Below are 24956 nucleotides of genomic sequence, written 5' to 3'. Positions count from 1 at the left end.
TCACACATTCATACTGTGCACTACACATCACGGGAATGCCCCGGTGAGCTGTTCCAGCCTGACTTTCTGCCTGTACAGGCTTGTTACTAAGGAATTCTTTTGTATTTGTTTTGGTTTTTTTGGTTTTTCAAGACAAGGTTTCTCTATGTAGCTTTGAGTGTCCTGGACACTTGGTAGACTGGGCTGGCCTTGAACTCACAGAGATCTGCCTGCCTCTGCTAGGATTACAGGTGTGCACCACCACGCCGAGTACTAAGGAATTCTTTCTGATGGAATTATGGTGGAAATTTTATTTCTACAACTAAATTGAAGAAGAATGAGCATTGATTTTACAAAGGGAAGTGGGCTGGGGCACAGCCCTGTCTTTTCCAGCATGTCTAAAGCCTGTTCAGTCCCTAGCACACCTCCTTTGGTGATCACAAAGTCACAGAGATGAACAAAAGCTAAAATGGGGTTGCAGAGTGCTTGCCTACAGTGCACAGAGCTGGCACACAGGCTACACCTGCAGCCCTAACCCTTGGAAGGTGAAGGGGGCTCTTGAAAGCTGTTAGACTTACTTAAGTGAGTCTCATTCTTATTCCAAATGAGTTGTAGCACCATTACATAACTTGAGGGTGATTTTTCTTTCATTTCTCTGTGGGTATTTAGGTGCTGAAAATCTTTCTGATAGTCTATCATGTATGTTACGAGTTTGACACATTAACCAAACAATGTGCAGATACACCTTAAAGCAAACTAACAGAGAAAGGCTATTTTTAGAGCAGTATAAAGTATGTGTTGAATTTTGTTTTATACATAAAGACTGCTATGCAAAGCAAGCATAGACTATATGGCAGTTGAACTCTACCACACAATCTTTGCTTTGGAGAGTGCCATTAGGCATTTGGAAGAGATGACTAATTAGAAAGACTGGCTCGACTATTTGCAGAACTATTTGAGTGAATGGTATATTTATAGAAGAGTTATGGGTTTCAGCTTTTGTTATTTACCTGTGCTCGTTTTAATCAGCCGGAGGACTTGGAGCCAGTACAGGTTTGTTTGTTGTGTTGATTTTTAGAACAAAAGTATCAAATGTCAAAGTTATGTAAAATTTGAATATAATATTTAAATACTGAACAAGATATTTGGTGTGTTATAATTATGGATTTTTGAAAGTAACATTTCGGAATTTTTCTCTTTATAAAAAATATACTTGGAAATAGAGAGGAATAAGGAAAGCACAAAAGCTGGGCCGGGTGGTGCACACCTTTGATCGCAGTACTGTGGAGGCAGAGGCAGGCAGGTATCTGAGTTTGAGGTCATCCTGGTCTATGGAGTGAGTTCCAGGACAGCGAAGGCTACACAAAGAAGAAACCCTGTCTCAAAAAACCAAAAAGAAAAGAAAAGAAAGAAAGAAAAGAAAAGCACATACAAGGAAAGATCATAATTCTCCCTTAGAGATGTCACTGATGGACTTTCTCATAGCCACACCTTTTCTACTAATATTCAACATGTAGTGCTGAATAAAATATGCACAGATGCATATGTCTGTGTTTTGCTAATAATTGATAGTCGTACATACCATGTACTATTTGATTTAGTGGCATGGATAATTTCAGGAGGCTATAAGTAGTCTTCCACATCAGCTTTTAACTTTGCATGGACACACATTAGTTCTTTGAGTGAATTCACTTATATTTAACATTTCAATAGATTATTTTTAGGCCCCATCCCTCAAGAAAGTCATATGTATTCCAGATTGGCTTTTAAAGGGGGGGGAGGGGGAAGAAAAGTCCATGTAGGTTGATGTCATTGGTAATTTAAAATAGCTTTTGTTCAATTCTGCCTTTCCATTTTGTTCAGATAAAAGATATGCAATTACTGTGTTTGAAATATTTTCTTATGGTTTGTAATATTTCTGCACATTGTTATATTTTAAGTTTTTTTTCCTTTTATTTTCCACAGTTGTATTTTTAAAAGTTTCGGCTCTGTTATTGGAATCAGGCTACGGAGAATCTATGTATATATTTAACTAATACCATCCTTATAACAACTACACTTTCAACTTGATTTTTTGCTCCATTATGTAGTTTGAGATAAATAAAATTTTGAAATATGGACACTGCGGAAAAAAAAGAAAATCTTATGTGTTCCAGGTTGGCTTTGAACTTGGTGTTTAGCCTAGCTTCTGGTCCTTTTTCCCACAAGGGTTAAGATTACAGGTATATATGCCTCTGTGCCCAGGCTTTGTACATAGTAGGCAAGCATTCTACCAACCCCATGTTTAGCTTTTATTCATCTTTGTGACTTTGAGGTCATCAGTTTCACCAAAATTGTGCATTTTTACCATATTTAGGCTTAGCACATAAAAATGGATGTTTCTGTTCTTGACTTTGTATTTGAAGGCTTGTTTGTATTGCATGTGGTGTAAATATGGGAACGCCTAATGTGTATTTAAAAATTATTGTTAGCCTAGCAGTTGTGATTCACACCTTTATCCCATCACTCAGAAAGCAGAGGCAGGTGAATCTTTGTGAATTTGCAGCCAGCCTGGTCTACAGAGCAAGTTTTAGGACAGCCGAGGCTACACAAACCCTGTCTGGAAAAAAAATCCAAAAAAAAAAAAAAAAAAAAAAAAGAAAGAAAGAAAGAAAAAGCATTGTTTTTTTGTTTGTTTTTTGTTTGTTTGTTTTGCTTATTTGTTTTGTTTTGGTCTTTCGAGACAGGGTCTGTCCTGAACTCGCTTTGTAGTCTAGGCAAGCCTTGAACTCACATAGATCCAGCTGCCTCCCGAGTACTGGGATTAAAGGTATGCACCGTTTTTTAATGGGACTAAGGAGGATTTTTTTTCCTATGTAAAGAAAAATATTTGGGGAAAAGTGGAAAGCATAGAGGACATCAGTGGAACACTGAATCAGGCAGAGGTGAAAACTTATTAAGACTGAGAGTTTAGGGAGGGATAGATGACCCAAGAAATGTTTGGTTTTGGCAAGGTCAGTGGTAACTAGAATATGAACTGTGTGAGTTTCTATGGTCACAATTGGCCCTAGTACTTTCCCAGTTGATTTTGGGAAACAAAAATAAGGAAGAAAGATAATTTGCACAAAGGTGCCAGAAAATTAAATAAGCCTTATTCACACTTGTAACTGAAGAATTTGGTAGACTAAGGCAGGAGAAGGCAAGTTTGAGGTCAGCTGACCTACATAGAGAGTTCCAGGGTTCTCTGTATTATAGAATAAAAACCCTGTCTCAAAACCCAAAACAACAACAAACCCAAAACCAGGAAGAAACTTTAAGCTGAACTCACTGTACATCTAAAGCAGTCCTCATCTCTGGTTGCTGGGCAGCCTTCCAGGACTGCAGAGACATCAGCTATGGCTCATCTGAGACAGTGTTGAGGAGTCTGATGCGGGCCTGAAGAGACAGACTGGCTTGGTAAATCAACAAAGCATGTCTGGAATCCTACTCACTGCTTTTCACTGCTTTCTAGGTAAGGGAAATAGTGAGGATGTCAGTGATTGGACTCTGTTCGCTTAGCTTTAACTACTAGGATTTCTCTCAAGTAAAAGCTTCTCATTCTTTAGCACGTCTCATCCACTTTCTTGGTAGTTAGGTCTGTACTTTCAGATTACTGGAGCACTAGCTCCTCACCACCTTACGCCTTAGCTTGAGGGCCAAATCTTCATCCTTGCTCTCCTATGACAGCGGTCACTTCATGGATCTAGAGGACTGAGTTCCCATCACTGCGGTCGGAAGTAGTGAGTGTCCTGGTCAGAACCTTCTGTGGCACATTCCCATTACCCCTAGATAAAGTCCAAGTTCTGCAGCTACAGCCTGTCGTGATCTTACTCCTATCTTGCATATTTCAGTCTTTAATTTTCTGATCCATATTCACTATAGTTGGATGGATGCTTTTCCTCACACACATGAACTCTTTTCTGTGTCTAAGGTAAACACGGCTCTAGAACATTGTGGCTCATCGGTTAGGTATCTGTTCAGATGTCTCACCATCTTGTCCCCAGTTCCACTCGCTAATCTTATTTTCTTTGTGGATTTGTTGATACCTGAAATAATGTTTGTGGGCTTTATTTATAGAATAAAAGATTGAACTCAGGACTTACAGTGTATTAAGTGATTAGATTAAAAATATATGTTTGGGATCTGACTATTGATAACTGAGCAAATAGTATTGACAAAAAATAATCATTAACTGACATATCATAATATTAAATTTTAAAAAATTGTATGTATGGTTGATTTGTCTGCATACGTGTCTTTGTACCACATGTGTACCTGGTGCCAGTGGAGGCAAGAAGAGAGCATTGGGTCCTTAAGAGCTAATGTTGTAGATCATTGTGAGCCACAGTGTGGGTGCTAGGAATTGAACGTGGGTCCTTTGGAAGAGCAGCAGATTCTCTTAATAACTGAGCAATAATCATCTCGCTAGCCCTCAAGTCATAGCCTTGGTACGTTTCTTTCTAAAAAATTGTTTTGAGTTGCTTACAGTTGGCGCACTGCCTTTCAAACTGTAAGTATATATATTTAAAATGTTCAAGCTATTGATAAAATACAAGGCACGTAAAATAATGTAAGTAGGCCTTATAAGAGTTCTTTTTTTTTTTTTTAAGATTTATTTATTTATTGTATATGAGTGCTTTATCTGCAGAAGAGGGCATCAGATCACATTATAGAGGATTATGAGCCACCTTGTGGTTGCTGGGAATTGAACTCAGGACCTCTGAAAGAGCAGGCGGTGCTCTTAACCACTGAGCCATCTCTCCAGCCCCTATAAGAGTTCATGTTGTTAGGGTTGAAGAGTTCTGTATCATTTTAGATTAGAACTTTGACCACATTGCTAGTTTAAATGGTTCCTTTAGACTTTATTATAGTGAAGCTATTATTAATTTTTGCTTTGTGGAGGACAGTGTGATATTGGACATTAGAACCCAGGGCCTCATAATGTCAGGCAAGTAATTTACTATATCCCAGCCCCACATTTGTTTATGTGGTATACATGGTGCCAGAATTTATTAATGTTTGCTATTATAAGATTACTAGCTCTGCCCTTGACATTTTAATGTTGATACAATTATAGATGCACATGCAAATGTAGCAAGTAGTACACAGAGACCCCCCCTGTACTCTTTACAGCTCTCCCTAGTGGTTTTATCTTGTAAACCTGTACTAAATCCCACAAGGAGATTTATAGTCTGTCAGTATGTAGAACACTTACACCATAGGGGAGTTTACTGTTTTCTAGCACCTCTATGTACTGTTAACTGGGGAAGTCTGAAACCAGTTAGAAGCATTCCCTTTGCTGTGCACAACACACCCCCTCCCCCAGTTCTTTAAGAAGATTATGGAAAAAAAAAAATATATATATATATATATATTTGTTTTTTCTCCTCCTCCTTTCCCTTTTTTGTTAGAACAAACTTCTAACCATTTGGGACTGGTGCTTTGTTACCTTAATTGTTTAATGTAGCTAGGACAATCAAGCTATGTATTTCTCCTTGTGTGACTTCTGGTAATTTGTCTTTCAAAGAATTGCTGAGTATCATCTAAGTAAACTCTCAAATGTGTTTATAGAATTCTTTAGAGTTTTCCTGTGTCTTATATGTTGTTGTCCTTTCTACACTCAGTAATGATAGTCTCTGTTTCTTGTTGTTTGTCATTGTAGTTTTTGTCAATTTTATTGATATTTTTAAAAGAACTCATTAGTTTCATCTGTTTTCTTGTTTTGACATTATTTTTTTTTTCTTTTTTTCTACATTGAGCCTGTTTTGCTTTTCTTGGGTGTTCTTTTAGAATTAATTTAATTTCTCCATAATCCACCGACTACTTACTGATGTTCTCCAGCTCTTGTTGCTTTTACATTCACTTGAATTCTGGGAAAATGCTGTTTTCTCTTTCTTTTCTTTTCTTTCTTTCGTTCTTTCTTTCTTTCTTTCTTTCTTTCTTTCTTTCTTTCGTTGTGTTTTATGGTCCATAGTATGTTCTGTATTAGTGTATGTTCTGTGAGTAAAATAAAAGAACATGAGGTCAATAAACATATTCTAATGTGCTCTGTATCCTGATTGACTTTTCTCTCTAGTTTAATCAATTAAGAGAGTGGTAGTAAAAGTTTAGCTAAAATTGGAAATTTGTGCCTCCTTTTATGTTGTCAGAGTTTGCTTCTAATGTACTGTGGCTTCGTTGCCTGGCGCATGCATATTTAAGATAGCATGTTTCTTGGTGAGTTGGCCCTGTTTCATTATGTCAGCACTGCCTCTGGTCATTTTCTTTACTCTAAATTCTACTTAACTGATGCTAATATAGTCTCTTGTGTTTTAAAAACATTTGCAAAGTATTTACTTGTCTACTCACTTTTAACCTGCCAATATCATTATACTGGAATTAATTTCCTTCACACAAAATTAATTGTGCAGCATTTTATCTTCTTTTTTGCCAGTTTCTGTTATTTTAATTGGTATATTTAGATTTCCCCAAGGCCTATGGTAGATTTCTGCCTCCTAGAACTTTAGTGTAATATATTTGTGTTTTAAGCTATCAAGATTATGGTAATTTGTTAGGGTAGCAATAAGAAACCATAGAGTATTGATCGTATCTTTTATTCGATTTATAATGTTCTTACTGTAGCAAATGATTTTCTATTGACACTATACATTTTGTTTGTGGCATGAGAGGGCACCTTAATTTTACTCTGCTCTGGAAAAAGTACTGTAAGATGTGGAGGCAGGCACTGCCTCCTTACATGAGCTGTGAGTCTACGTTCCTACCAGGTCAGTCACCCAAAGCAGAGTGAGTAGACATTTGTCTCCTTTCCAGACTGGTATTGATAATGTTGTGGTTGGATAGTATTGTTTCTCATTACATTTATCTATGTGGCCTCCACTGATATCATGGTTTTTGGTGGCAGCCCCATTACTGTTAATGATTCTTTGCAGGGCCAATGAGAAAATGTAGGAACATGTTACTGTTACTGGGCAGGGTGTGGAAGTCTGCAGTCAGCCTTGGTGTGATCCTAGGAGGCATCAAAATTTAGGCTGCTGGCTTTCTAATTAAAGCCTGGGGCAAGTGCATATTAGTGGTCCTCACTAGCTCATTGTTGTCATAGGTAGGATGGATGGGCTGCATGTGTGGAGGGTGTTCGGATGTGGGTATTACTACATGTGTGGAGGGTGTTCGGATGTGGGTATTACTACATGTGTGGAGGGTGTTCGGATGTGGGTATTACTACATGTGTGGAGGGTGTTCGGATGTGGGTATTACTACATGTGTGGAGGGTGTTCAGATGTGGGCATTACTACATGTGTGGAGGGTGTTCAGATGTGGGTATTACTACATGTGTGGAGGGTGTTCGGATGTGGGCATTACTACATGTATGGAGGGTGTTCGGATGTGGGCATTACTACATGTGTGGAGGGTGTTCAGATGTGGGTATTACTACATGTGTGGAGGGTGTTCGGATGTGGGTATTACTACATGTGTGGAGGGTGTTCAGATGTGGGTATTACTACATGTGTGGAGGGTGTTCGGATGTGGGTATTACTACATGTGTGGAGGGTGTTCAGATGTGGGTATTACTACATGTATGGAGGGTGTTCGGATGTGGGCATTACTACATGTGTGGAGGGTGTTCGGATGTGGGCATTACTACATGGGTGGAGGGTGTTCAGATGTGGGCATTACTACATGTGTGGAGGGTGTTCAGATGTGGGCATTACTACATGGGTGGAGGGTGTTCGGATGTGGGCATTACTACATGGGTGGAGGGTGTTCAGATGTGGGCATTACTACATGTGTGGAGGGTGTTCGGATGTGGGTATTACTACATGTGTGGAGGGTGTTCGGATGTGGGTATTACTACATGTATGGAGGGTGTTCGGATGTGGGCATTACTACATGGGTGGAGGGTGTTCGGATGTGGGTATTACCACATGTGTGGAGGGTGTTCGGATGTGGGCATTACTACATGGGTGGAGGGTGTTCAGATGTGGGCATTACTACATGTGTGGAGGGTGTTCGGATGTGGGCATTACTACATGTGTGGAGGGTGTTCGGATGTGGGCATTACTACATGGGTGGAGGGTGTTCAGATGTGGGTATTACTACATGTGTGGAGGGTGTTCAGATGTGGGCATTACTACATGTGTGGAGGGTGTTCAGATGTGGGTATTACTACATGTATGGAGGGTGTTCGGATGTGGGCATTACTACATGTGTGGAGGGTGTTCGGATGTGGGCATTACTACATGGGTGGAGGGTGTTCGGATGTGGGCATTACTACATGTGTGGAGGGTGTTCGGATGTGGGCATTACTACATGTGTGGAGGGTGTTCGGATGTGGGCATTACTACATGTGTGGAGGGTGTTCAGATGTGGGTATTACTACATGTGTGGAGGGTGTTCGGATGTGGGGCATTACTACATGGGTGGAGGGTGTTCAGATGTGGGTATTACTACATGTGTGGAGGGTGTTCAGATGTGGGTATTACTACATGTATGGAGGGTGTTCGGATGTGGGCATTACTACATGTGTGGAGGGTGTTCGGATGTGGGCATTACTACATGGGTGGAGGGTGTTCGGATGTGGGTATTACTACATGGGTGGAGGGTGTTCGGATGTGGGTATTACCACATGTGTGGAGGGTGTTCGGATGTGGGCATTACTACATGTGTGGAGGGTGTTCAGATGTGGGTATTACTACATGTATGGAGGGTGTTCGGATGTGGGCATTACTACATGTGTGGAGGGTGTTCGGATGTGGGCATTACTACATGGGTGGAGGGTGTTCGGATGTGGGCATTACTACATGTGTGGAGGGTGTTCGGATGTGGGCATTACTACATGTGTGGAGGGTGTTCGGATGTGGGCATTACTACATGTGTGGAGGGTGTTCAGATGTGGGTATTACTACATGTGTGGAGGGTGTTCGGATGTGGGTATTACTACATGTGTGGAGGGTGTTCGGATGTGGGTATTACTACATGTGTGGAGGGTGTTCGGATGTGGGCATTACTACATGTGTGGAGGGTGTTCGGATGTGGGCATTACTACATGTGTGGAGGGTGTTCGGATGTGGGCATTACTACATGTGTGGAGGGTGTTCGGATGTGGGCATTACTACATGTGTGGAGGGTGTTCGGATGTGGGCATTACTACATGTGTGGAGGGTGTTCGGATGTGGGTATTACTACATGTGTGGAGGGTGTTCGGATGTGGGTATTACTTGGCTGTAAAATGCTGAGGTAAGAAGAGCTTACTCCGTTCCATGTCATTCCTTACACTGAAACCCCTAGTTAGTCGAGCTTTATTTTTTGTTTGATGTATCACATGTAAGTTTTCTAGGTGCATTTAGTGATAGTAATAGGGGAAATAGTATTTGCTCTATTTTCCCAAAGATCCTGAAATACTTACTTTATTTTAAAAACTTTTTAGAGGACCAGAAGGATGACTTAGGCTGCTCTTCCAGAGAACTTCGGGTCAGTTCTTCGCACCCATTATATGATAATTCACAACCATTTGTGAGTCCAGTTCCAGGGTATCTTAAGCCCATTTTGGGCTTCCACAGGCACTGGCACAAACATACATGCAGTCAAAACACCCACAAACACAAAATAAAAATTATTTTTGAATCCACTTTGCTATTGTTCATACATGTGCCTCATCTTGATTCTCAGCAGATGATTTTGGTATTTACTGTTTCATTTCCTAATTGTGACCAAAAATAAAAATTATCAGAAGTCTAATGCTTTATCATTTGGTAGCAGGGCTAGGAGTGCAAACCCATAATTTTCCTTTTAGTTAGCTTCTTTCTATGCTCTTTAATTAATTCCATTTACTCTTTGGCTCAGCTTTTAAGATCAGAATAGCCTAACAGCAAATTTTTTTTTTTTAAAGAACTAATTTTCAAAGACCTTAAAAGTCACTGAATATATGACATGGAAGTTTTATCATTAAAAAGCAAAAACAAAAACATCTGATGATTGGGCCTGTGGCAATGGCAAGATGGGCAAGTGTTGTGCTCTTCGTACTGCCAGGAAGCTCCACAGTCACCAATGTCGCCAGAAGTGACATGATAAACAATATAAGTGGCACTTGGGCACAGCCCCAAAGGCCAATTCTTTTGGAGGTGCAAAGGGAATTGTACCGGAAAAATTAGGGTTGATGCCAAACAGCCAAATTCTGCTCTCCGGAAGTGTGTGAGGGTGCAGCTCATCAAGAAAACCACAGTGTTCTTGCCCAGTGATGGCTGCTTGAACTTCATTGAGGAAAACAATGAGGTCCTGGTTGCTGGATTTGGTCGAAAAGGTCGTGCTGTAGGTGTTATTCCTGGAGTCCGATTTAAGATTGTTAAAGTAGCCAGTGTGTCTCTTTTGGCCCAGTACAAAGGCAAGAAGGAAAGAGCAAGATCATACATTTTGACTATGGAAACACAGTAATAAACCTTCATATTCTGGGGGAAAAACCTGATGTTAATGAATAGTAAAATTATGGGAAAGATCATTTAGGTTTGAGAAGGCACTGTCAGTTATATAATAATATATTTAAATTATATAATTGAAGTAAGTAGCTTACTGTGGATCTTCCCCTTTCTTGGGGGCTGTTGGCCACCAGTTCATGAGGTTGAGGAGAGCAGAAGTGGAGGGCAGGGTTTGGATGGCTGTGAATATGATGGATTGACATCCAGGACTTCCAGAACCACCTTCAGTGAGTCAGTTTAACTATACTGGGGTGAACAAGGGTTACATAGAACCTGGGGGCGGGGTTCCCAGGGTGTATATACAACATCGGTTGGGGCTTAAGCTAACGGAATGCCTCTTCTATACGGAGAGGCATTCCAGGAATCCAAATTGCTTGCTGAGAAGGTTCTCATCAGGAGAAAGGAAGTTGAACCTGTAATTTCCCTAAGGACTACACGATTCTACCTGATTCTACCTGATTCCCTAGGACTAAGGATTCCTCAGGTAGAGAGTGCAGGGATGCGGGCTCCCCAGGCTGAGAAGAGGAAGCCCCACTGACGGAGTCCTCCATTTTGTTTGGAGCTCTGGAATTTATGGTCTTGGTAGGTTGCAACCTTAGCAGCAGGGTTTTCCAACCACTTACTATTGGAGAATTAACTAGTGGATGTTTGCAGAATACCGTCTTTCCAGCTTTGCTCCAGCCTTGCTGTGCACAGTGCCAGTGTTGCATGTATAATGTCTAGTGTATAGTGTTACCCTGAGACCGCAAATCTAGGGTAGTATATGATGCACAATGTTAAGGTTACCCTGAAAACCAAAACCACTTTCAAATATGCTCAGGGATTATTGTGCTAACACCTGTGTAATAACATCTCCCAACATGCTCTAGGTATGTGAGTGCCAGATACTAGTAAAAGGCAGACTTAGTCACACCCATTTGCTTAGCCTTAGACTAGGAAAGAGTATTACTGGGACCCAGAAGACATAGTGCTCTTAACTTAAACCTTCTGCTACAGAGGTTGTGTCACCGGCATCATGCTTACATCTAAGTGGGGTAGAGGTTAAAAGGTTAGAAGAGGCAGTAGTTGGTTATAAAGGGAAATGTGTACGTGCATGCCAAACTCATCACTCTTTCCCTCACCATCTGTTCCTGTATGCAGTGATGTCAGTTCCTTATTTATTACCTGATTCTTATTGCTCCTAGTATTAGATTCTTGAGAAGTGGAATTCTCTTTCCTTATTGTTATGATCGCAGCCCTCAATGAAATACCTGTAAAGTAGTAAGTAGATGGGTAGTTACAAACAGTGTTTTATGAAAGAAGACATGCCTGTGAGAGTGTGAGGGGGCTGGTCACATTCTGTGTGAGTCAGGTAATCAGAAAGGGATGAATGCTAGTGGGTAGCCCACTTTCTCCCTGTTCTTGACCCATACAGTGGTGCTGCCAGTTAAATTTTTCTGTAGAAACACCCTCACCAGTCCAGAAGTGTGTCTCCTAGGTGATTCCAAATGCCGTCAGGTTGAGAAAATCAAGTTTTATGATTTTTATGTAGATTTACCAGTCCTACATAGTCAGACCAACTCCCCCCGACACACACAATCCTATTGCCTTTCCTGTATCAGCGTCAGTTGCAGATGTGTGGTGCTTCATAGCTAAACACCTTAGCATATATACTCTCCTAACAGTAAAGATATTAGCCTGTGTAACCCAAATGTAGTGATCATAGTTGGGAAATAAAGCATTAATACAGTATTACTTCAAGCATAATGCAACTCATCTTTCTTCTATTTTATAGAAATGGTTCTTGGCCTATACTTTTTTCAGTAATATCCGGTGACTAAATTCTTTAAATAGCTTTTGAACTTGGAACTTTTTCACAGACGTTTAAAAATTGGCCTATCACTTATTACATCTTTTCCTCCTAGTTTCCTCTACAGATCTACTAAAATTTGTCTGGCTCACCCCTCTTGTCCTTTAGCCCCTTTCTAATCTACTTTTTGCATAATGGTGTACTGCTATCTCTGTTTCTTAGATTAATGGAATGCAAATGGTAATTGTGGACTATTGTATATCACTTATATCAAGTGCTTGAAAAATATTATTATGAAGTTGTTTTAAAAGTCATATTGAGGGGCCAGATATAGTGACACGTGCCTGTAATTCCAGCAAGTAGATGCTGAGGCAGAAAGATCTTTAGTTTAAGGCTAGCCTGGGATACTTAGTAAGACTGTCATAGTGAGAAGTGACAGGAAAAAGGTACAGTAAGACTTAACTCTTCCTTTCACAAACATGCCAACCAGTACTCTCCTGAAACAACTTTAATATATTGGTGATTCAGGCTAGATTTTGTAACATTTTGTTGTTCAATCACAAAAAAATGCATAAGCAATGGGTTATGTATTACTTGTAATTACAAAATAGTGGAGTCTACTTAGATGGCTAGTGATCAGTATTATGTACGTCCAATAGAGTATTTCACAAATATGAAATAAGTTCTTTGTGAACTATCGATAGGTTGTTCTCAAGATAAACTTTTCAGACATGTATATGAAAAGGTATTTATTATGTGACATTCTTTCTGTAAGAAACAATATGTAGTAGCTGTGTCTTGGTTTTGATGTCTTTATGGCGTCTCCAGAGTTGTTGTACCACAGGGTCACCGCTGTGTGGTTTTGTCTTGGACACTGTCTTCTCCTGTCTCTTGGATTACCCTGTTCTAAAGACAGCAAACTGCTGTATTTTGAGTGACTACAGAGAAGCCTATGAGGTGGCACTGGAGTATCTGACCACAGTCAGGAATAGACAACCTCAGGGAGGCCTGTCAGCCACATCCTGAGAAGGCCGACGTCAGTGTCCAGGCTCCCTTAAGCCTTGAGATACTGCAGCTCAGTATCTGCAGCTCAGATGCTGAGTCACTCAGCTAACCATTCCCGGATCCCTGGCCCCACAGACAGTATGAGGCGATGCTTGTTCTTTTAGCTACCAGCCATTGAGGTGAACTGTTTGGGCAGAAACAGATTCCTAGTATATAGTGACACATTTCTAATTACTCATTTTAACTTTTTTTCCTCTTGTAAAATGAAACACAGAAAGAATTAACCAGAAAACATTAAAATTGGTAATATTCAAGAAAGGTGACATTTCAGAGAGGAAGCCTGGGAGGGCAGGGCAGGTAGACAGCAGGAAACCATGAGAAATCCAGCAAAGTGAAGGAATCCAGGGGTATTTCTTGGAGAGTACTGTTCTGCTGCAAACGTAACTCCAGCAAGTCTGTCGTGTGTGCGTACTAAGAAAGTTAAAGGATAAAGAAGACACCCCAGCCCCCGAACACAGACAAGCTGCCTTCCGAATAGTCACATGTGAGTACTGTTGGAATATGATGTTGTACCTTATGCCCCAGCACAGAAGGATTTTAAGTAAAGCAGATTCTCTGTGAATTTTTAAAAAATATGTGTGACACATTAATCCTGAAACTTCTGACATTTTTGTAGTATTGAGTCAGTATGTAAGCAAGGGAGGGTCCTTAGGAGAAAGAGGTGGTGCTTGAGAGAAAGCCCGTGAGGCAAAACCCTCCCGGTCTGAGGTCTATGCGCCCTGTGTCCATGCACTTCTGAAGAGAACCAGAGCCCTGGGGAGAAAAGAGATAGAAAGAATGCAGGGGTGCCGGGAAGTGGAGCCCTCACAGAAGCCGCACAGCTGCTTCATAGCAATAGGCAAGTCAGTGCTCAGAGAAGAAGGAACAATGTTTCTTATTGGTCAAACCTGGGACAATTTTGATAATCATAATAAATTATCATAGTGCTAGACTATATAATAAATTGGAAAATGGTAATAAATGAGTTCATGTAGTGAAAATGAATATATGAACAAGTAAAGAGGGGCTCTTTCTTAGTCTTCATTTCTACTAATCAGTTTGGAGGGACTGTTAGAGGTAAGAAATTCATCATTACCACAGTCACAGTAAAGATAGGTAAGAATAAACGTTACACGGGGGCACTAAATCTTATGGACCATGTTTGGTTAGCACATATTTGCATATTTCTACACATCTGCCCATAAGTTAGACAGTACTTTGCTGGGAAATCAGAGGAAACATCATCAGTGAGAGAGTCAGATAAATCTGTGTGTAAGCAGGGGTGCTACCCGAGAAGACAGTCTCCATGTGTCTAGGGCACGGACACTGAAGTGTTAAAGACAAATACATACATGCGGAAAACATAGGAAGCTCACGGGCATAGTAGTGTGAATAGGTAGGCCTGGCAGGCAGGGGTCTGCTTTAGTAGTTTTGCAAATTTTAGTGTTTGAGATTATTTCCACTGAAAAGTTTTCTAAGCATTACTTGTTAAACAGAGAAGGGGGTTGCCACTTAGCTGAGGTATAGAACCAGCCTTGTGTGTGCTGGTTTCTCTACTCTGCATGCCAGCTTCCTTACATTGCTAGTTAGACTAAGCTCAGCCTCTTCCTACCTCTTCACATTTCTCTTCCAACCACGTCAGTGGTCTTTTGTATTTATTGTCTTAAACTTAAATGTTTCTTTTCAAATATGAGTCAAGTTTAAACTTCCTTGTCATTTTAGGCCAGAACATTCTATGAGCACTGTCACGCTTATTAATTCTTTATCTTTTGTCCTGTTAGAAGCTAACTACTGGGCATTTCGTCCTTGAAGCAAATGGTGTCTACAGCTTTTTGTCCTATCCATGTTCCTAACTGGGTGACAGAACAGTCTGCATTTCCTTCCGGAAGGATGCTGTAGCCTGCTTGCACACCAGATACACTGACTGGCTCTCTAGAAGCTTTTTAACCACATTAGCCCTCTTAGCTTTGTGAGTATGACTGCAGTACATGGGCCGAGCAGCATTTTCTCAAGGAATGGAGCAGGCCCTGCTTAAATATGAGTAATTTAAGAGTGTCTTGGTTTTATATATTTGATCATAACCCTCTGACGGTTTTGGAATTGCCACACATCTTTTTTTTTTTTAATTGTGGACATTGGAAGTCACCTGAATTAACAGCCTGACAGGGACTGGAGAGGATATGGGGATACTGTGCTTTAATTCCTTTTGAGGGAAGTAGAAACTGTGTAACTATCTGATGTAACTGCATCATTTTTATATGGAAATATCTTTTAAAGGAAGTGGTACTTATGAACTTAATTGGACAGAAAATCAGTCCTAGATCTGAGAAGCTTGTACTGTGGAAAGACTGTCCATGGATCTGTGGCTCTAAGAGGCTCGCCCCCTCTAATTGGAGCTCATTGCCCTTCTAGAGAAGTGCTATTCTGTCCACCTGTTTTTAGGTTTCTCTTCTTTGCCTCAAGGTTTCTGTCTTTCCTTTTTTCCTGTTCGTGAGAAAAATTTTATTGCTCTTTATAATTCTAGTTAAATGTATTTGCCTTCAATGTTCGAAAATGGGCACTAGGTGAATGAAAAGGAATCTTTTTTTCTCTATTGATGTTCAGTCTTTCCATATGTTGTCTTTCTATTATTCTACTACCCTCCATTGCACTGAGAGTGAATGATATATTGCTTCTGACAGGACACAAAAATGACTGTTGTTTTTAAGAGGTTATTAGAATGCCAGGGGGCAATAACAGGCAGATGTGGGAGTCTCCAGAAGAGCAATGCCTTTGTGGACTTGTTTGCAAAATTAGTCTTCTTTTCATTTTCAAAACTTAATAAGGAAAAATAAAATAACTTTTGGCCTATAGTTTTTATGAAAGAAAAGTGAACACCCCAAATATAAATATGAATAATGATGCCTGGAAGCAAAAGCTAGCTAGGAACAGAGAAGGGGAAGAAATCCAATTAAGAGTGGAAGCAATAGTCAGGCCTTTTTAGTGCTGTCATCGTAGAGGTGTGTGGTACTGCTTGCTACTCAGAAGGCTGCATTTTATATACAGGATTCTCAGTGACTGAATTCGTAAAGACATTTAGCAACTCAATATAAATTACCCTTTTAAGAAATAAAATAGCATCCTTTACATTTTATTTTTATTATTGTATGTTTAAGTGTGTATGCGTGCATGTTTGTGTTTGTGTGTGTTCTCACAAGCACACATGAACGCATGCAGATGTGCCACATAGCACAGCTGGCGCAATGCTGTCTTTCATCTGAGAATGTTCTTGACATAGACTATATTTTTCCCCTTTCAGACCTAAACAATCTCATGTAACATCAGCTTCAATTTGGGACATTTAAGAAAAATAACATTGCTAACGCAAAGGTGAGCAGAGTCCCTGTATTCACAGTGTTGCAGATGCTCTCCTCACGCAGCTTAGCTGAATGGCAGCTGCCTTTTGTGCTCACTCCTGGACTCGTCCCTATTGTGTAATTGCAGCCAATTTAAACAACCCTCCCTTACATAGACACTTTACTCAAAACCCCAGCCAGTACCCAAGTACTCAGACTGATTCTCATATCCTCTTCTTGGCTGTGCTTAGCTCACAGAGTGAGTTCTCCCACACTGACCAGCCTGGTTTGTCCAACTGCTGATAGTATTTGCTGGTGGGCCATGAAGAGGTATTTCTCAGGATGCAGATTCTTCCTTCAGCATTTAGGTATTGAATGTTCTGTTGGTTTAGTTTGTGAGGATTGGAAGATAGGTACAGAACAACTGATTTTCTTCAATTCAGTGTGTTAGCACTGAAGTGAGGTATTGGGCTGTTGGTGCAGGACAAGGCTGGAAAGACCCTGCCCTTCTGCCCTCTGGGGTGTGTTTTCATGTACAAATAAAGGTGAGTCTACGCTGTTCATGCATCTCTTCCCCTCTATACCATATTATAACAAAAGGAATATGAATTCTTAAAATTTTATTTCCGTGGTGTGTGGAATTCTTCTTACCTCAACAAAAAGCTAAATTCCTGTAATATATTCCCAGGGGCCATGGAGTATTCCTGACATTATATATGGATTTTTAAACTTTTTTCCGAGAATGCTTCTTTCTTTCTTTTTCTGCTGGGTTTTAAAAGGGGGAAATGCATATACTTTATTTTGCAGCTTAGTTGTAATGATTTATTATGTGTGCGTGTGCGCACACGCGTGCACGCGCACACGCACACACGCACACACCACTACCCCCATCCCTTCCTTCCCTCCCCTCCCTCCTCCTCTCTCCCAGGCGGCCAGTTGAAATAATAGGCTGTGTGTCTTTCCTGAAAGAACTTCTAGGATCCTGTTAGTTCTACCATCTGCCCTCAGGTAGACCTGTCTCCAAAGTCATTTTCTGTAAGATGTGATGGTTTCTCAGTTTAGTCTCCATCATTGCAAACTACAGACAAGTAAAACAGAGAATGACACTAAGTATGCCAAGGAAATAATTGGATCCTGGGTTTAAAATTTTTACTCTTTCAAACACATTTTTTACTTAAATCTATTAAAGTCATCAAAATGATAAAACATGAGGCTGCCAATGAACCCAAAATAGCCTGCTGAGATTTTTATACCAATTACAAAGCTCTTAGTAAGGTAATCTTTGTCACTGTTCTGTATAATCTATGCAGAAGCCATTATACAAATGACTGATTCTATCAATTGAGTCACATTTACTCAAATGAATGTATAGTGTCTACTGCTAACGGAATGAGAGACTGTGAGAGAATTATTTTCAGTCTCTGGCTTAGTACAGTCTCTAAAATGTATGGCTATTTAAAATGTAAATTTATTTGAAATAGTTTTCTATCTTTGTTACATTAGATTATATATATTATATATATATGTAAAATTCAGATTTTGTGTCTAAATTTATTTGCGTTAGAGACAAATACTTTGAAATTATACAAGATGAACCAGAATATTGTCCCTTATAAATATGACCAGGCATGAACTATCTGGCTGTATAATTTATCACTGTTTAAAAGAAAAAATATTAGAACACCCAACGTAATATAGGTGTAGGGAAAGTCTTTTTGTTGTTGTTGTTTTTGTTTTGTTTTGTTTTTTCAAGACAGGGTTGGGAAGGGCTTTCTAATAGGGCTCAATTTGCCCAATAATTAAAGTCAACAATTGACAAGGAGAATTTAATAAAACTAAAAAGCAAAAGAAACAATCAACTGGTTACAGAGAAAGCCCACACAATGTGAGAGAATCTTTGCTAGCTATATATGTGGCAGGGGTTTAATATCCGTAATATAAAAAGAATTCAAACTATAAAGCATCAGAAAACTAAACACCCCATTTAAAAATGGGCTTAAGACCTGAATAGGAGTTCACAAAAGAATACAACTGGCTACAAAGTATATGTTAAAAAAATGTTCATCATCTCTAGCAATTAGAAAATGGTAGCTTTGAAATTTCATCTTAGTCAGAAAGGCAAAGATGTACAACAAATGCTGGGGAGGATGTGGGGAAAGGGACCTGCATTCACCATTGCTGTGACTGCAGACTGCTGCAGGCACTCTGGAAATCAGCACAGGGAATCCTGAAATGCTAACAATAAATCCGTGCAGCCCACCTTTACCACCTGCTCCTCGGCAGAGACCCAAAGGACTTGCCGTCCTGCTCTATGCATACTTCCTCAGCCACAGTCATTGCTTCTTTAATCACAGTAACTCGGAAGTGCAAACAACCTAAATGTCCTTCAGCTGACGATGGATAGTGAAAGTCTGGTATGTATACAAGATGGAATGCCATTCAACTGCAAAGAAAAATGAAATCATGGACTTTGCAAGTAAATGGATGGAATTAGAAAAGATCACATAGAGCCAGGCAGTGGTGGCATATGCCTTTAATCCAAGCATTTGAGAGGCAGAGGCAAGTGGATCTTTGAGTACCAGGTCAGCCTGGTCTACAGAACAAGTTCCAGGATAGCCAGGGCTACACAGAGAAACCCTGTCTTGAAAAACAAAACAAAAGCAAAAAAAAAGGAAGAGAAGGAAAAAATTATATTGAGTGAGATAACCCAAACGTAGAAAGACAATTCCTTCTCCAAGTGTTCAGGTGTGAATATATAACCTGAGGTAACTGCAGAATTCAGGAAAGTAAAAAGGGACAGGTCGGGGTGGACAGTACCCACGGTTCATCTAAGTCTGTGTATACATAGTTTAAGTGAAAAATTCCCTTCTTAGCTGGCAATGTTTCACCCACCACTCTAACAAAACCCCCAACGCCAGGTATGCAAAGACCTCTTTTGAGTCGTTGGTCAGGGTTGTGGAAAAGACTTTGAAAACATTAGAGGCTACTGCTGTTGCCTTGGTTGCCCCCTACCCTTAGGGGGGCAGGTAATTCCCCCATTGCTAAAGACACTGCATATTAGACCGAGGACCTGGATTGGATCTGACCTCTACGCTTCCTTCCTGAGAACTAGCTTTCCTGGTACCAAAAGGCATCATGCAAGTTTCCAGAGAAGGAAAGCAACCAATGCTCATAGCCATCTGTGACACCTAAGAACCACAGCACAACCAGCTTCAGCCTTCTAAGTGTACTTAAAGCTGCCTCAACAAGAGGGAAGTCATGCTTGATACTGAAAATCTAGCCAGCTACCCGGGGCTAGTGAGGTCATGGATCTTGGAGGAAAACCTAAACCACCACCTACTCAACCAGTATAAGCCCTAACTACATTCTAAGTATTTATACTTATGCCCACAGAAAAGCGTGGAAACCTTTCTTTACAGCAGATAGAGACCATTACAGAACACAATCAAAATACAGAGTTCAGGTGCCCAGTCCCAACTGATAAATCTACAGTACAACCCTCACCTAAGGCTCAGGGATCATTGTGAAAGAGGCAGAAAGATTGTAAGAACCAAAGGAGCAGAGAGTTTGCTGTGAGAACCATATCTCTTAGAGACATCAGAGAAGTTACACCCATGAAATCTCACCCCCATGCCTGAGGTCTAAGCATGACCCGGAAAGATGGCACAGGCAGACATGCTGACACAGAAGGGAGAAAGCCCGGGATGCCTCACCTCTGGACAAAGAACTACAGGCAACTAAGGAATGCTGGGAGCAGGAAAATAGTCTTCCCAAGGGAGACACACCAATTGGTTATCCAGTACCAAATGCTCAGCCCTAAAACACACATACAAGTGACACTATACAAACTGACTGAGCATGTTGTGCTTAAATACTTAATACACACACACACACACACACACACACACACACACACACACACACACACACAAAACAAGAATTAAAGAGACTGTGAATTTGAAAGAGATCCAGAACAGGAATACATGGGAGGTTTTGGAGTGAAGAAAGGGAAGGCAGAAATTGATAAAATATGTCTCAAAAAATTAAAAGCTGTAATTAAAAAAATATATAAAATCTTTCAGTGTGGACTTAAAGTAAAAGTTTAGTGTATTTTAGAACACTGAATGTTAAATTTAATTTTAGTCCTAATTTTTCATAATTTCCTATAGCTATTTTATTAATTAAAAAACTTGAATTTCATTAATTTGTATGTGTTATATACATGCACATATAGAGGTCAGGGACTGCTCGTGGGATTCGTTCTCTCCTTGTACCATGAGGATCCAGGACTCTGATATTCAGGTTGGGCTGCAAGTACCTTTACCCTCTGAGCCAACTTGCTGGCCCTAATTATTTTATTTTAATTCTATCTTTTTTTAAAAAAAAAATTAAGCTAGTTCTGATAATAAAGGCCTACTAGCCGATTGGAAGGCAGAGACAGGATGATGCAAGTTCAGGACCTGCCTGCACTACAGAGTGTCACTCTGGGCATCTTGATAAATAGAATGTGTTAATGCTCCTCGTGAAAATAATTGTTTGTGGCATATAAACCTTTGCACTTAGGAGACGGAGGCAGTTAGGCCCGCCTGGTCTACATAGCAAGTTAGAGGCCAACCAGTGCTACATAGTAAGACCCTGGCTTAAAACAAACAAACAAACAAACCTTTTTTTTTTTTTTTTTTTAAAGGTCAAGTCAAAGAGAAACAAAGGAGATTATTGATCCCTAGTGGAGAAGCAGTGTACCAGCCTGGCTGGCTAAAGGCAGCAGGCAGCACACACGAGATCTGCTAGACAAGGGGGATGGTTGTTATGTTTGCGATGTAACAAGATGGCTGGAGACTTTATGCCACTCAGGGCAGCAAGGGAATTTATTAGACTTAGGAATTCGTTCTTTCTGGAGTTACCTGTTGTTTTCACATCGCAGTTGATTTTGGGAATGACTGACACCACAGAAGTTATAGCTATAGAAGAGCTGCTATAGCCATCTAGGCCTGTGCAAGGAAGTTTTGCATTTCTAAATTAAGTCTGCATTTTGTGGTCTGACACTTTGTGGTAATCTTTACTTCCAGGGAAATTGCCATGTCTTCTCTTTCTCCATTAATCCTAATTTTACCCACTGGAGTTGTATGAGTACCGTTTGTGCCCTGACTGCTTAAGTATTAGGAGAGATGCACCGTGCAGCTTTAAAATCCTGTTGTAAGTCTCTCTACAAAAAAAAAAAAAAAAAAAAAAAAGGAAAATATGTGTGTTTCTAATGTTTAGACTGCTTAGCATAAAAACTTGGTTTTGTTTCGTGTTCTGGCTGATCAGGATGTTTCTAGTTATCCATGCATGCTGCCCATGGTTTTATATTAATAAAGGTAGTACATTTCGGAGGTTTATGGAGATATGTGTGCTATACAACATGGGTGTAGGTTTTTTTAAACCTCTGAGAAGTTTTCGTTTCAAGAGGATGGTGATATATCCATTTTATATCCTTTAGTGTACGACATCAAGTAGACAATTAGCAGAGGTCAGCACACTAGAGTGTGAGTTGAATTGGAAAACACCATTTCCTAAACTACTGAACAACAAGGTCATAGTGTCTGAGGAAAGTTAAGTTAAAGAAAGCTACTCTTGCAACTCAGAGCCCAGGACACAGTCTTATCATTACATGACTGTCCTTTGAACATGTTCAGTGCCCTAAGACGATGGATGATGTGTGCACATAATCAGCATACCTTTCTCCCAAATGCTTTGTATCACTTACACTATATACAGTGCCCCAGTACAATATTTGGTTTGTAAGTAGTGATTCTGCTATATTGTTAGGGAATAATGGCAAAGAAAATGGGCCTGTGTTCAAATGAATACATTCATGATAGCCATTAACTAGTTGTACAAGATATAACTAAATTTACAACAAGCAAAGTAGCAAGTTTGAAAACATACATGTACAGGACACCACGTGATTCTGGTCACTTGCTAACTCTGATGGATACAGGAGGGTGCTACCTATTCGGAAGCATACTGAGAACAAACTGAGAAACACTTGTCACTTTCCCCCTTTGCTTATTCACAGCAAACCCTTAGATGATCCACAAGTAAGTGGAGAGAGACTGAATAAGGCCGTCTAACTTTAGCTTAGGCCATACTTTGAGCAAAGAGTGCTAGAGACCAGCTCCAGCACACCAGGAAAACTAAGCCATTGCTTCCAGGAAGCTCACTTTGGAAAAGTAAAGTATTCCAAATGGAAAAGTACACAATTACTGGCACAGGTAAGCTTCAGACGTGGGTGAGACCAACCCAGTTGTGGTAATTGCTGAGCTCTTGCTTTTAGGAAGTTGTGTTGAGCACCAATTGTTCTTCCCCTGTGTTCCATAAGACCTTGGACATTGTGTGAAAAACCATATATAGCTCTTTCTTGCCTGACTTGAGCTGCAGGAAGTCAGGGCCCCTACACTGTGTTCATGCTTGTATCTCCAGGCGTATATAATTAATGCATTTTATTGAAAAAAAAAAAAAGACTCTCTCTCCCTTTCATTTATTTGTGTGTCCCTGAAAGTGTATGTGCACCAGTTGTGTGCAGTGCCAATGGAGGTCTGAAGAGGGCACTGCTGGACTAGTAGTATAAGGTTGTGAGCCATTATGTAGGTGCTGGGAAACCAAACCTAGGGCCTTCTGCAAGAGCAGTCTGTGCTTTTAGCACTGAGCTGTCATTCTACCTTCTCAATACATAATTTCAACATATACTTAATGCAGTGACCTTCCTTTGTGGGGGCTATGCTCCAGGACCTCTAGACATCTCTGTAGGTCATACTTAACCAGATCTGTTGTTGGTAGTTAATATTTTTAGACACTGTACAAAACGCTTGTTTTCATTATGGCATATTCTCTCTCCCTCTCCTCCCCCCACACAGACAACACACACACACACACACACACACACACACACACACACACAATTTTGTTCTTGATTGCACTCCCCTGTCTTGACTGCCCTACCTCCAGTCTTGCTTTAAAAAATGACATCTGAGCTGAGTGTGGTGACACATGCCTTCACTTGTGAAACAGGAGGATCACAGTGTTGCGGTTGACCCAGGCTAAAAGGTCTCAAAATTAACAAAAACGTGTAAAGACAATAGCAACAAAAAATATAAATAAAAATTGTTAGCAGTGCCTCCCCTTGCGGGAGGACAGACTGCATTGCAGCAGTCAGGAGGGGAGCAACAGGATAGGGTTAGGAGAGAGAGCAACTTCGTTGACAATACAAAACAAACAGAAAGCTCAGTGGCACAGTCTGAATGGTTTAATGAAGCGTATGCTTCTCATTCCGTGGAAACAATTACATGTTTGCATACGTAAACGTAACTTTCTAGCAGTAAGTGCGTCTGCTGTCAGCCTTGTAAAATGACTTTCTTCACCAGCCATTTGAGAGGCAGAGGCAGAGGGAGCTCTAAAATAAAAGTTTAAAATGACTTCCTTCCTTCCCTTTGAAAGCATAGCAAATGTAATTGAAGAGTTAACTGTTTAACTAGCTTGTGAATAAAAAAATTAATAGTCATCAATAAACTAATCAGATATGTGACTTACGTTCTACAAAAATCTAATTCTTTTCATTTTCTATTTTCTAGAAAATGCTGCCCAAATTATAAGTGCATTTGTAAAATGAAGGAGGGACTTGGTGTTTTTAGAGATTATAATTACATATTCACTAATAGACTATAAAATAAATTATCCAGAAGAAATAGATGCTGATTTTTAAATTGTAACCATGCAAACTATCAAATGAAGACAAGGCAGGCTTAGCTATTGTGGTTGTCGTTGGTGACATAGGGTCTCCTTGGTGTCGTGGCTGGAAATGACAGTGGCCTGCCTGCCCCTGCTTATGCCGCCTCACCCAGCCACATTTTGTTTGGAGTAAAATGTGGTAACTGAATAGAAGTTGAATGTCTGTGTGTTTAGCTAGCTCATGCTTATGGAGGAAGCACAAAGTAGGGGTTGTTGTTGACGGTCCAGGCTAGCTTGGGCCCTGTAGTAAGATGCCCCCAAAAAAGCAAACAGAAAGCCAGACCAAAACAACAACAACAACAACAAATCCCAGTCAATTAATTAGCACAAGAACTTGTAGATTGTACTATAAAGATGGTAAATAGTATAGCAAATGAAGATCATTTGTATATTGGGTATTTGTCTCTTATGCCAGTACAAACTTATGCCTCAGTACAGACTTTTACCCAGCTCTAATACCCTGTTTTTGTTGATATGAGGCTGAGCTGAACTTTGTACAGACCTTTGGCTAGCTCTGTTACCCTTTTGTTGTTTGTTTGTCTTTTCAAGACA

The 24956-nt window shown here is 40.2% G+C and overlaps 1 protein-coding gene and 1 pseudogene across 1 annotated transcript in view; both read left to right on the top strand.

Annotated features, from left to right (window-relative positions):
* Tnks (tankyrase) overlaps positions 1–24956 on the top strand; it is a 145399-nt gene that overhangs the window by 51368 nt on the left and 69075 nt on the right. The gene's annotated exons all lie outside the window — the stretch shown is intronic.
* On the top strand, positions 9878–10555 carry LOC127210345 (40S ribosomal protein S23-like; annotated as a pseudogene).

This window comes from Acomys russatus, chromosome 27 (assembly GCF_903995435.1).
Source record: "Acomys russatus chromosome 27, mAcoRus1.1, whole genome shotgun sequence".
NCBI lineage: Eukaryota > Metazoa > Chordata > Mammalia > Rodentia > Muridae > Acomys > Acomys russatus.
The sequence above is the reverse complement of the archived record's forward strand: the minus strand, read 5'-3'. Positions and strand labels throughout refer to the sequence as shown.